Genomic DNA, 13,726 nt, shown 5'->3' with positions numbered 1-13,726 from the left:
TGTTTTGTGTTGTTTCATTTTAAATTCGTTTAAAAGAAAAAAGCTGAAAATTTAAATAGTTAAAAGTTGAACAGTGACTAGTTGGTTTTTGTATTATATGATTTATTTATTACATTTTATGTGGAGTGAATAAATAAAAGTATATTTACGGTGGCCCCTAGAGACAAAGCAGCACGTACATACTCTAAAACACGTAAAAACTCAGGCTACATCCACACGTACCCGGGTATTTTTGAAAACTGAGATTTTTCTATGCGTTTGCACCTTTCATCCACACGTAAACTGCGTTTTCGGTCACTGAAAACGGAGATTTCTAAAAATGCCTGTCAGGGTGGATATTTTTGAAAACTCAGTTTTTGCATTTAAGCGTGGATGAGGAAAATGGAGAAAAGCATCAAAGATGTGCGCCTTTTTTGACGTCACACTGTGCGCCACGTTTTGTTTCGGTGAAATGAATTTCTACAATACTGTTACTGTTAATTGTACTCTCTGCAGTGTTTAAAGGCTTACATATACACACACAGTTACTGTCCCTCCACACATACGACTCGGTTCTGCTTCTACGCCCCATCTTTGTTTACTATTTCCCACCGAGGCTTCTAGACTTCCGATTGGCCAACATTTCTACACATTTAGGAATATATATCGGCACCTGTTGCTTTGGCATGCTTCTAGCAGCGTTTTCCTTCATTTCTGCATTTAGATGTGGACAGGATTATTTTTTAAAACGAAAACGGAAAATCTCTGTTTTCAAAAATACGTGTGGACGTAGCCTCAGAAGCACATAAAAATTCCAAAACATGTACAAAAGACAACAGAAGTGCTCCAGAATGCTAGGCGCAGTGTTGAGCTTTTGTTACCTAGAGGCTACACAAGCCAGCAAGTACCAACGACCGGATCTGGTGTGTGGTAGTAAGAGGTAAATGAACTTTTTTTTTAAATTATTTGAGTATATATCAGTGCTTGTGTATAAATACACAAAACAATACACATATGCTTTCAATTGTGTAATTTAAGTGATCTAGGTAGCTCTGTTTTGGAAGTTCACTTAACGCTAGAAATGTGTTTTAGAGTTTGTACGTGCTTTTTGGAGTTTGTATGTGTCTCTAGGGGCCACTGTATATATTTATATATGAACATATATAAATAAAACCACTTTTTTTTACATTAGTAATTCCTTTTGTGCATAATTTTATATTATTGTAATAATAAATTAATTAAAGCAACAAAACAACCTGAAGAGCCGGTTCGGAGCCAAAAGAGCCGGCTCTTTTTAGTGAGCCGAGCCGAAAGAGCTGGTTCTCTAAAAAGAGACGGAAATCCCATCACTACTTTGCACTGGGAAGAGGGGGGAGGGGCGGTAGTTACACTCTCAGTAGCACAGGAACAGAGCAGGAGGGTGAGAGAGAGAGAAAGAGAGCCAGGGACAACAACGTCACATTAGAAAGGTATAGTAATCATTCACAACTATTTTCAGTTGCGGATGATAAAGGATTCAGAAAGTTTATTCATGCAGGTCCATATGACAGAGAATATGCATCTTCTTTTTGTTTTCATATTTTAATTTAATTGTGTTGTGGTTTGCAGTGTTTTGTGTGGTTTTACTTTAAATTTGTGTAAAAGGAAAAATCTGAAAATTTAAATAGATAAAATAATAAAAGTTGAAATGTAAATAGTTGTTTTTTGTATTATATGATTTATTTATTATATTTTATGTGGAATAAATTAATAAAAGTATTTCTACGGTGGCTACTAGAGACAAAGCACATAAAAACTCCATAGCGCGTACAAACTCCAAAGCAAATAAAAACTCTAAAACACGTAAAAATTCCATACCATGTACAAGCTTCAAAGCACGTACAAACTCCAAAACAATGAAAAACTCCAAAGCACGTTCAAACTTAAAACACGTATAAAACACAACGAAAGTGCTCCAGGATGCTAGGTACAGTGTTAAGCTTTTGTTACCTAGTGGCTACACAAGCCAGCAAGTACCAACAACCGGATTTGGTGTGTGGTAGTAACAGGTAAATAAACATTTTTTATTATTTTAATATATATGAGTGCTTGTGTATAAATACACAAACGATACACATATGCTTTCAATTGTGTAATTCAAGTGATCTAGATAGCTCTGTTTTGGAAGTTCAGTTAACGGTAGTGTAGTGGCGGCACTCCGTCTCTATTTCACTCTTCTGTACCACCTTTAGGAGTCAGTCCGGCAACCCACCAGCGTGTTAGTCAGATCCGGTCACTGCAGTAACTCCTTGTTTAGAGACATATCCTGGTATGAAGCCGTACAGTCGAACACAACTCGCAACTTTCTCTTCTTTGGATGATACACCCCATGGTGTGGTATATAGAACACTCTGTTGTCATCATGGCTCAACTGGTGGTCTGGCACTGGAACTGCATAGCCCTTGGTGATGATGTTTTCCATGAAGCATTTATAATCTTCAAAAAACTGAGGATTCTTCTTAAACTTCCTGAACAAACATACTATTCGCTGCTCCGCAACACAACGGTTGTTTGGCATTTGAAGATTCTCATTCTTAAGTGGCAATCCAATGTTATAGTGTCCATTTTCGAAGGTCGTTGTCTTTTCTACTGTTCGTAGAAACTGCTTGTCTTCTTGTGACATTTCCTCTTTGTCATCGTAATTACATTCTGAAAACTTGATGTTATACTGTTGGACCAGTAGCTTCTCAACTTCCACTAAGGCGATTCGGCTTACTGAGAAATGTGGTTCTTTGTTTTCTGAGTCATTTAGTTCTTTTCTTATGGGTCCATTCAAAACCCAACCAATGGTGGTCTTCACTGCATAAGGACCTCCATTTTGTCCATTAATGACACACCATGGCTCCATTGCTTTTGCACAGTTGGCTCCTATAAGCAGATCTACATTAGCCTCTATCTCTGGTAGCCTCACTTCATGTAGATAAGGCCACTTCCGAATGTCTGACTGCTTGGGTATGTTTCGACTACTCACAGGTATACTAGTGTGAGTGAACACCTTGGGTAAGTCAACGAACTTGGAATCTTCCAACCCACACACTTCCAGGTCTGATATAACAAAACTGTTCATGAGTTTCTGTTCTCCTGGCTTTTCTTGACTCATGGTACTTAGAAGTATCCGTGTAGGCTTTCCTTTAACATTCAGTTTCCTTTGTAGATCTTCCATGCAGAATATTGCCGTACTTCCCGGGTCCAAAAAGGCATATGTCTCTATATATTTATCACTCATTTTAGATTTGATCTTGACTGGTACTATAGAGAGCACGCATTCCTCTTCTCCGGCCCCTGTAAGCCCACAAGTCTGTTGACTGACAGGAACTTGAGCACAAGGTGCCTCATTACCATCAGTAACATCCTTCTTTTCTGTTTCCACAGAACTTTCTTTTTTCCCGATGTGCAGAATGTCTGGGTGCTTTAGTGAACACTCTTTACATTCCATTCTGCGCTTGCAGAACTTGCTGAGATGCCCATAAACCAAACATCCAAAACAGAGTCCCTTTGACTTCAAGAAATCTACATGTTCTTTGTGAGGTTGATTCTTAATCTTGCCACAAGAAGCAAGAGTGTGAGGCTGCTGACAATACAAACATGGCTTCTCAAAGGCACTCACTGTCTTGATTGAATTTTCAGTTTTAACGTTTGTTTCCTGTAGTCTTTTGTTCTCGGCGGAAATGTTGGTGGCAAAACTGCTTCCTCGAAACTCCATCTTTGCTGGATATCTTTCCTTTTGGTCAGTCTATCCACTTGTCGCTGCACGGTTGTCTGGGATATTACCAAAGAGTGGATCCATAGCTATTTTAGCCTGGCGGTCTATAAAGTTCACCAAATCTGCAACTTTTGCTCTTTTCTTGGAGTTCATATGCTTCTACACACCAACATTCTCTGGTTTTATAGGGCAGCTTGGATATTACTGTGCGTAGATTGGTTGGATTATCCATCTCTTCCAAAAATTCAACATCCTCCATGGTGTTGCGACATCCAGTCAGGAACATAGCATAAGCATTTAATGCTTTTGCATCGTCATTTTTCACTTGCGGCCATTTGAGTGCTTTCTCAATGAATGCGCTTGCGATCCTTAGCTCATCTCCATAGTGCTTATGTAGCAACCGTCTGGCCTCACGGTAACCTTTGCTAGGAGTCATGTGTACACAACTGCGAATTAGCTCCTGTGGTTCGCCAGCAGTGAACTGTTCCAACAAATACAGCTTATCTTGATCGTTATCATTCTTTTGCTCTACTGCATGTTCGAAGGCTCTTATGAAGGCCTTATACTCTAGTGCATCACCTTTAAAAACAGGAATGTCCTTTGTTGGCAACTGAGCCAGCTGCTGCTGTTTCACAAGTAACTCAGTGATTACATTCTGTTTCTGCATGACTGATAACAGATCATCATTTCTGTTAACTTGAGCATTAAGCCCATGAGTGGAGACTGGATGAGACAGTTGTGGTACCTGTGAGTTTTGCACTTGTGAATTAGCGTGACTACTCACATCAGCTTGTTGTGGGAGCATTATGCCAACTCTTTCCTTTTTAACTCCTCGACCTTGCGATCTTTGTATTGACACATAACTGCTCAGCCCATCTTCAGATCTTTCATATTCTTTGAGCACCTTTAATTTTGCTTGACTTTCCGGCAATGCGGTCTCCAACTCTAACTCTTCCTTTTCTGCTTTGACTCTTGCCGTTTCAAGCTCAAGATGTTGCCTAATCCTGGCCAACTCTAACTCAGGTTCTTGCTTTTTCTTCAATGCTGCGGCTCGTTCCAGCAAGGCTGTGTGTTCTGCCTCCTGTTTAGCATGAGTGGAGGAAACTCTAGATGTTGTAGATGCTCGGCTGACTTGAGACCCATGTGAGCTATGAACTGCATCCTTTCTAACTCCAACCTGTGATGCGCTGTCATCTGGGTTCACAGCCTTCTCCAAGTCATTTGTAACATGCTCCTGCTGCTCAGCTTCATTTGGAATCATATGCTTATGATCCTCTGCTATCCATTTCTTTGTTGTTTTCATAAACTCTCTTATTGATGCCATTTTGGGCTCAAACCAATTGTCCTGGTCAAATATTTTTTCTTCTTCAGACAAAAGGCTCATAACCTGGTTATTGTGACTGTGAAACTCATTCAGAGCCAATGCAAAGTCACTTTCCATCCTTTCTTTCACATTTTGAAGGTTCTGAGCATCACTCATCATTATCTTTATCTCCTTTATTTTGCCTGTGATTGTTCCTAATGTTCATCTTCTTAAGGCAATACATCTTTGTAATTTTTCTTCCAAAGCCTTCTCTGTTAACTTACATGTTCTTCCCACCTCTCTTTCATCTGCCATCTTACAAGTTGCAGGGGTTTATTGGCTCAAGTTGCATGTACTATTTGTCTTCTCCTTAGAATTTTTAATAGACATAGTGTAAACCAGCTTCATAACATGCCAAAAACTCCACATTGACTGCATCAAATCCTGTTTTACAACATGCAGTCCCACAGGCAGAGAGAGAAAAAAGAGAGCAGGGTTGACGACGAGCAAAACATCATGGGAATCCCCGGCAGCCTACGTCTATTGCAGCATAACTAAGGGAGGATTCAGGATCACCTGGTCCAGCCCTAACTATATGCTTTAGCAAAAAGGAAAGTTTTAAGCCTAATCTTGAAAGTAGAGATAGTGTCTGTCTCCCAAATCCAAACTGGAAGCTGGTTCCACAGAAGAGGGGCCTGAAAACTGAAGGCTCTCCCTCCCATTCTACTTTTAAATACTCTAGGAACAGCAAGTAGGCCTGCAGAGCGAGATCGAAGTGCTCTAATAGAGTGATATGGCACTACAAGGTGTTACGGGTCCGAAATTGAGGACGAGAGTAAAACAATGATGGTCCAGAAGAGGTCAATCAAACAATTGATTTTAATGAATACACGCAGCGTGGGGAGATGTACACTGGAAACCATCAGTTGTAAATCCCCACCCAAAAATACACTTCAGATTGCTTTTATAACATCAGGGTATTATGACGCCCCCTCATGCGTTTACAAGCACATAATTTGCATCTTAAGAACATTATTTGCCTCTTCTACAGACACTGATCTATTCTAAGAGATAAATGCAGACACAGAAGTTCCCCTTTCTGGCATCCATCCAAATATGGTGATGATCTCAGGCCTTGGGGTCCCCATGGACTTGTCCTCCTTCTGTCACCTGTTGCTAGGCAGACTCAAATGCAATAAGAAGCTGAATACATTCAGGCCTTTGCTCAGCTACTATTTCACTGTAGCAATATACTCAGCATATAAGCTTTTAAGATTATAGATTTAACTCAACGATTTAAAGTGGTTCTAACTGCACCTGTAATAAACATGTTAATATTTGATTATGATAACCCCTGTAATACAAATTATAACATAATGCCAGCAGCTTCAATAAATGCTTGGATGAAATGATAATTAATGCAATGATAAAGATGATGGTTATGTAAAATAATCCCTGTAATTCCACAATTCCCTCTCTTGACGTCTTCCAGAGACGTCACTACACTATTCCCAGGTCCACTACCTTCGCTCTGACCCTCTCTAGCCGCCCCCTGACTCAGCAAATCAGACAACAACCTCATGTCCTCTAGGTGGTCCAGTAATAAAACACCAGCTCCCACTTGAAAACACTTCATGCTTAAGTGGTCTCTGCTCCTTTTCTGGGTCCCTCTCTAGTGGAAATCTTCTCCTGTAAGGGATAGAAAACAAACAACCTTTCTCTGCTACACCTTACTAACTTACTGTGTTCATCTCAGGTTCCTGTCATTATTCAAAGTTGGTTCACAATATCATGTTCTAGGCTCTATCCATTATATTAACTTGACTTAATCTCAATACTCTTTATGTGTGTGAGCAACGCTTTCAGTTTTCTTAAACACACCCCGAGTAAAATACACACCATCCCCCTGTCAGCCTAAATCTCCGCTAGAAACAAACAAGCTATTAACAAAGGTCATTAAGATAAGATGGGGCCTGGTTATTTAAGACCTTGTATGTGAGGAGCAGGATTTTGAATTCAATTCTGGATTTAACAGGAAGCCAATGAAGGGAAGCCAAAACAGGAGAAATAGGCTCTCTCTTTCTAGTCCCTGTCAGTACTCTTGCTGCAGCATTTTGGATTAGCTGAAGACTTTTCAGGGAGTTTTTAGGACATTCTAATAATAGTGAATTACAGTAGTCCAGCCTGGAAGTAATAAATGCATGAACTAGTTTTTCAGTGTAACTAAGAGACAGGATTTTTCTAACTTTAGAGATGTTGCGCAAATGGAAGAAAGCAGTCTTACATATTTAGGGCCTGAGCACTGACAGTGCGAAGGGCCTATTGTATCTGCTCCGTTTATCATTATTGTGTGGATGCCCTAAAAGGGCTTCCACACTATTGAGATCCTGTTTCTCTTTATACTTTATTGTGTGGATGCCCTAAAAGGGCTTCCACACTATTGAGTTCCTGTTTCTCTTTATTGTGTGGATGCCCTAAAAGGGCTTCCACACTATTGAGATCCTGTTTCTCTTTATACTTTATTGTGTGGATGCCCTAAAAGGGCTTCCACACTATTGAGTTCCTGTTTCTCTTTATTGTGTGGATGCCCTAAAGGGCTTCCACACTATTGAGTTCCTGTTTCTCTTTATTCTTTATTATTCCTCTAGTTGCTTCCGTACGTTTTTTGCCAATTAACTACTCCCTCAGTTTTCAGCCGATTTTCTCAGTTCAAACTCTTTACTGTTCTGCCGTTTCTGCTATTGCCAGCTATGACTTTTGGTGTTTATTACTATTATACTTTTTAAAATATTACACTTTTTTCCTTTAATTTGTCCCATTGAAATGAATGGGAAACTTCCACAATTCTGCTAAAACTTGCTTGTCTTTCAAACTTAACTACTTCCTCATGCTTTCACCTAGAAACTCCATTCAAACTTTAAAATGTTCTCAACTTATTGGGCTATTCCTGTCTGATTCAGCTTTTTCAGATCTTCTACCGTTTTAATCTTATCTCTCTTTAAGTTTTCAGTTGCAAAATTGTGATTTTTCAGAAAATACATGCGTTGCTATGGTTGCTATGCAATTAAGTCAGAGTGAGTGCTGGTCCGTTCTGAATTTTCTCTTCATGTCTAAACAACTTCTTGCTACTCGCTCAATTTCCACTCAACCCCCACAAATTATACATCAAAACGTAGGTATTTTTGCTGGCTTTCAGACAATGTCACTATCTTTATTGTGAGATTTATCGTTTTTTCGCAATTTGCCTCGGAGTGACACAAGGTCTGACAAGTCCCCATTCAAAGTCTATGGGGAGGTTTTGAAATTCAGAGCTGAAATTCTGTAACGGGAGGCATTTTCAAATTGCCATATCTCTTTAACAAAGCAAAGTTAGGACATGAGGCTTGTGCCAATATATCTTCAGACACTGCTGACACTCACAGTGGAAGCAGTTTTTACAATTATCTTACCGTTGAGCAATGAATTACGTTTGTTTGAGGGGCTGAAATCTGTCCTTCTCTCAGTCTTCAAACTCTGGAAATTAAGCCGTTTCTTCTCTCATCATATCTCCGCGACGGAGGTAGAAAGAGCTATGAAAATCGCAGTGAAAGTTCATCAAAGTCCACTGATTCACCCAGTACAAGAATTATGCTTCTATCCCACCTAGTTTTTGAGTTACACGACGTTTTGTAACACCAAAAAACGGCGTTTTTCGCCTCTTTCCGCGATCTAATTCTGACTGCTCAAGTCTCTGTCTTTCAGACGCCCACCGCCTTTCCAGGTGGCGCAATCAGTAATGACACGGGTCTGCAGCTCAAAGGTCGTGGGTTCAATCCCACCTTGGTCCACGTTTTTTTTTTTTTTCACTACAAATTTATACACTATCACAGACCTGTAATTTATATTGCTAATTTTTTACAATTCTGCAAAGTTTTATGATTTTAGCAGCTTTTCTAATATGGACCTCAGATTCTTGTTAACGCTCCATGGCAGAAACAAGTACACAGCCTGATGAAGCAGACAGAGGCAGTACCTCTGATTGGTGAATTTGAGCAGAACCAGGTTGTTCTTTCATTTCATTTCTTTATTTATTTTACACATGATTCAACAGTGTTTCTTTTTCTACATACGGAACCTTCTGCCTCTTTTCAGCAGAAATTCTGCTCATTCACCTCTTTTCAGCGCAACGTTCTGCTTCTTTCCCTCTTTTCTGCAGAAATTCTGCTGAGTCACCTCTTTTCTGCAAAATTTTCAGCCTTTTCACCTCTTATCAGCACAATTGTCAGCAGCTTCTGCTCATTTCAGCAAAAGTGTCAGTCTCTCAGCCTCTTCATTGGGAGAATGAGTTTGGCTCAGTGAGATAAGTAGCCGCCTTGAGACTAAGAGTGCCAGGTTCGAATCCTGTTCAGGGCAACATTTTTTTTCACTACCATACAACTTTTTGCAACTTTTCGTCTTTTTCAGCTTTTCAGCAGACAGCTTCAGCGTTAAGGCATCCACACAGCATTTTCGCAGGAAATGCAAATTTTTCTAGTTGTGTGGATGCCCTAAAGGGCTTCCACACAATTGTTTTCCTGTTTCTCTTTATTGTGTGGATGCCCTAAAAGGGCTTCCACACTATTGAGTTCCTGTTTCTCTTTATTCTTTATTATTCCTCTAGTTGCTTCCGTACACTTTTTGGCACTTAACTACTTTCTCAGTTTTCAGCCGATTTTCTCAGTTCAAACTCTTTACTGTTCTGCTCTTTCTGCTAATGATGGCTATGACTTTTGGTGTTTATTACTATTATACTTTTTAAAATATTACACTTTTTTCCTTTAATTTGTCCCATTGAAATGAATGGAAAACTTCCACAATTCTGCTAAAACTTGCTTGTTTTTGAAACTTAACTACTTCTTCATGCTTTCACCTAGAAACTCCATTCAAACTTTAAAACGTTCTCAACTTATTGGGCTATTCCTGTCTGATTCAGCTTTTTCAGATCTTCTACCGTTTTAATCTTATCTCTCTTTAAGTTTTCAGTTGCAAAATAGTGATTTTTCAGAAAATACATGCGTTGCTATGGTTGCTATGCAATTAAGTCAGAGTGAGTGCTGGTCCGTTCTGAATTTTCTCTTCATGTCTAAACAACTTCTTGCTACTCACTCAATTTCCACTCAACCCCCACAAATTATACATCAAAACGTAGGTATTTTTGCTGGCTTTCAGACAATGTCACTATCTTTATTGTGAGATTTACCGTTTTTTCGCAATTTGCCTCGGAGTGACACAAGGTCTGGCAAGTCCCCATTCAAAGTCTATGGGGAGGTTTTGAAATTCAGAGCTGAAATTCTGTAACGGGAGGCATTTTCAAATTGCCATATCTCTTTAACAAAGCAAAGTTAGGACATGAGGCTTGTGCCAATATATCTTCAGACACTGCTGACACTCACAGTGGAAGCAGTTTTTACAATTATCTTACCGTTGAGCAATGAATTACGTTTGTTTGAGGGGTGGAAATCTGTCCTCCTCTCAGTTTTCAAACGCCGAAAATGAAGCCGTTACTTCTCTCGTCATATCTCCGCAACGGAGGTAGAAAGAGCTATGAAAATCGCAGTCAAAATACACCAAAGTCCGCTGATTCACCCAGTACAAGAATTATGCTGCTAGCCCTCCTAGTTTTTGAGTTACACGATGTTTTGTAACTCCAAAAAACGGCGTTTTTGGCCTCTCACCGCGATCTATTTTCTGACTGCCCAAGTATCTCTTTCAGACCACCGCCCCCTTTCCAGGTGGCGCAATCAGTAATGACACGGGTCTGCAGCTCAAAGGTCGTGGGTTCAATCCCACCTTGGTCCACGTTTTTTTTTTTCACTACAAATTTAGACACTATCACAGACCTGTAATTTATATTGCTAATTTATTACAATTCTGCAAAGTTTTATGATTTTAGCAGCTTTTCTAATATGGACCTCAGATTCTTGTTAACGCTCCATGGCAGAAACAAGTACACAGCCTGATGAAGCAGACTGAGGCAGTACTTCTGACTGGTGAATTTGAGCAGAACCAGGTTGTTCTTTCATTTCATTTCTTTATTTATTTCACACATGGTTCAACTGTTTCTTTTTCTACATACAGAACCTTCTGCCTCTTTTCAGCAGAAATTCTGCTCATTCACCTCATCTCTTGTGTTGGAGTGCCCTCTTGTGGCGCCTTTTGGGTAGTGCCTTAGTAAACGTGAACACTGCAAAGAAGTGGTATCAGACTGGTTTGTAGTGGAGGAATTTGTTGCCAGTTTCTTTCATCTTTAATCCGTATTCATGTTGTAATATAGTAACTTTTGTGGCACAAATACCACAATATGGCAGAAACACTATGTTTTGGCACAAATACTTTGATTTGGTATACTTTAGCTTCTTCACCCCTTTTCAGCAAAATTTTCATTTTTTTCACCCCTTTTCAGCACAAATTCCGGCTTTTTTGGCTGTATTCAGAAAAAAGACAAGTCTTTTGAGCAGAAACTCTGCTGATTCATCTCTTTTCAGCGCAAGTTTCTGCTTCTTTGCCTCTTCTGCAGAAATTCTGCTGATTCACCTCTTTTCTGCAAAATTTTCAGGCTTTTCACCTCTTATTAGCACAATTGTCAGCAGCTTCTGCTCATTTCAGCAGAATTGTCCGTCTCTCCACCTCTTCTTTGTAAGAATGACTTTGGCTCAGGGAAATGAATAGCCGCCTTTGAGCAGAAATTTCAGAAATTTCAAAGTATTTCATGTAAATCATAGTATTTCTACCAAGTCCCAGTGTGTCTGCTAAATAATAAATCATACATAATGTTTCAGCACAAATTGTATGATTTGGCTCAAATACTATGATTTGGCAGAATTTTCTATGTTTCAGCACAAATGTTATGATTTGTAAGAAAAAATATTATTTAGTATAAATACTACGTTTTAGCAGAAATGCTATGTTTTAGCACAGATTCAGTAACAACTATGATTTGTCACAAGTGCCATGATTTGGTACAAATACTGTGATTTGGCACAAACACTGATTTACCAGAAATACTGTGATTTGGCAGAAATACTATCATTTGGTTCAAATATTATGATTTAGAAGAAAGACTATGTTATATTATGAATACTATGTTCAAACTTTAAAAAAATTCTGTTATTTCTGCTAATGTGTGCTATAAAATATGGACCTCAGATTCTTGTTAACGCTCCATGGCAGAAATACATACAAGTACACAGCCTGATGAAGCAGACAGAAGCAGTACCTCTGATTGGTGAATTTGAGCAGAACCAGGTTGTTCTGCCTCTTTTCAGCAGAAATTCTGCTGATACACCTCTTTTCTGCAAAATTTTCAGCCTTTTCACCTCTTATCGGCACAATTCTCAGCAGCTTCTGCTCATTTCAGCAGAATTGTCAGTCTCTCCACCTCTTTGTTGGGAGAATGAGTTTGGCTCAGTGAGATGAGTGACTATCTTGAGACCAGGAGGGCCGGGTTCGAATCCTGCTCATGGCAACATTGTTTGGTTTTTTTTCACCACTTTTTTAGCAAAATTTCGCTGTCTTTACCCCTTTGCAGTAGAATTTTTTGCTTTTCACCACTTTTAAGCAAAAATCTCTCCTTCTTCACTTGTTTTCAGCAGAATTTTCAGTTTCCTCACCACCATACAACTTTTTGCAACTTTTCAGCTTTTTCAGCTTTTCAGCAGACAGCTTCAGCGTTAAGGCATCCACACAACATTTTCGCAGGAAATGCAAATTTTTTTCTAGTTATTTTCCTTTTTCCGCCTAAAATTTCGCCGCGTAACTCGCCCCACAGTTTTGAGACAAGCTTCATATATGTTACCTCATTTTGTGCGGCTGGATCTGGAATGGTGTGCTATGACTTTTGGTGTTTATGACTTTTATAGTTTTTTAGATATTAATATTTTAGTGAAAATTTTCCCACGCATATCTGCCGCACAGTTTTGACACAATTGTTACATATGTTAGATCATTTTGTGCGGCTGGAGCTGGACTAGTATGGTATGACTTTTGGTGTTTATGACTTTTATAGTTTTTGAAATATTAAGATTTTAGTGCAAATTTAGGCCAATTTCTACGCTCCTGAGATATTCTGCTTTTGGCACCATAGAAACAGACTTGATTTGTGGTGTGTTGGCTCTCTCTAGTGGTATACCGGGAGTAGTACGGCCTAAAGGGTGTATGCTTGGTGGAAGACTCCATATCCCACAATTCATAGCACCCCTCTACAGAGTAAACAATGGCGGCCACCACTTCGTTTTATATGTCTTTTATTCGTGTTTCTAGGTCACAAAATAAACTTTTAAGATATTTTCAGGCGAGAATGTAGGTGTGTAAACTTCAAATATCTGCTCGTTTTATCAAGACATCCCATATTAGCGACAGTTCTCTTACGTGTTGCTGATAGCCGGCTAGCTAGCTAGCGCCGCTAGCGACCCTTCGTGAAAAAGCACCCAGGCTTGGCTTATAGTGACGCGGCTGAAACTCGTTTCAACACCCGATCGCTCGCCAACAGTCTATGTTTTAGCTGGACTTATTTTTCGTTTATATGGGCCGATGATGCTGGAAACCGAAGGCAGGAGCGTGAGGTGAACTGAATTTCAGGTAAGAAGTTATGAACTGCACTCTATTTGGGTCAGATATAAACCGAGTTTAGGTGTAATTTATTTTCGTTGACCTTTTACAATCGTACTGCCACGGGAGTTTCTATA

Source organism: Oreochromis aureus, linkage group 3 (assembly GCF_013358895.1).
Source record: "Oreochromis aureus strain Israel breed Guangdong linkage group 3, ZZ_aureus, whole genome shotgun sequence".
In the NCBI taxonomy this organism is placed as follows: domain Eukaryota; kingdom Metazoa; phylum Chordata; class Actinopteri; order Cichliformes; family Cichlidae; genus Oreochromis; species Oreochromis aureus.
This window is presented reverse-complemented; position numbering follows the sequence as displayed.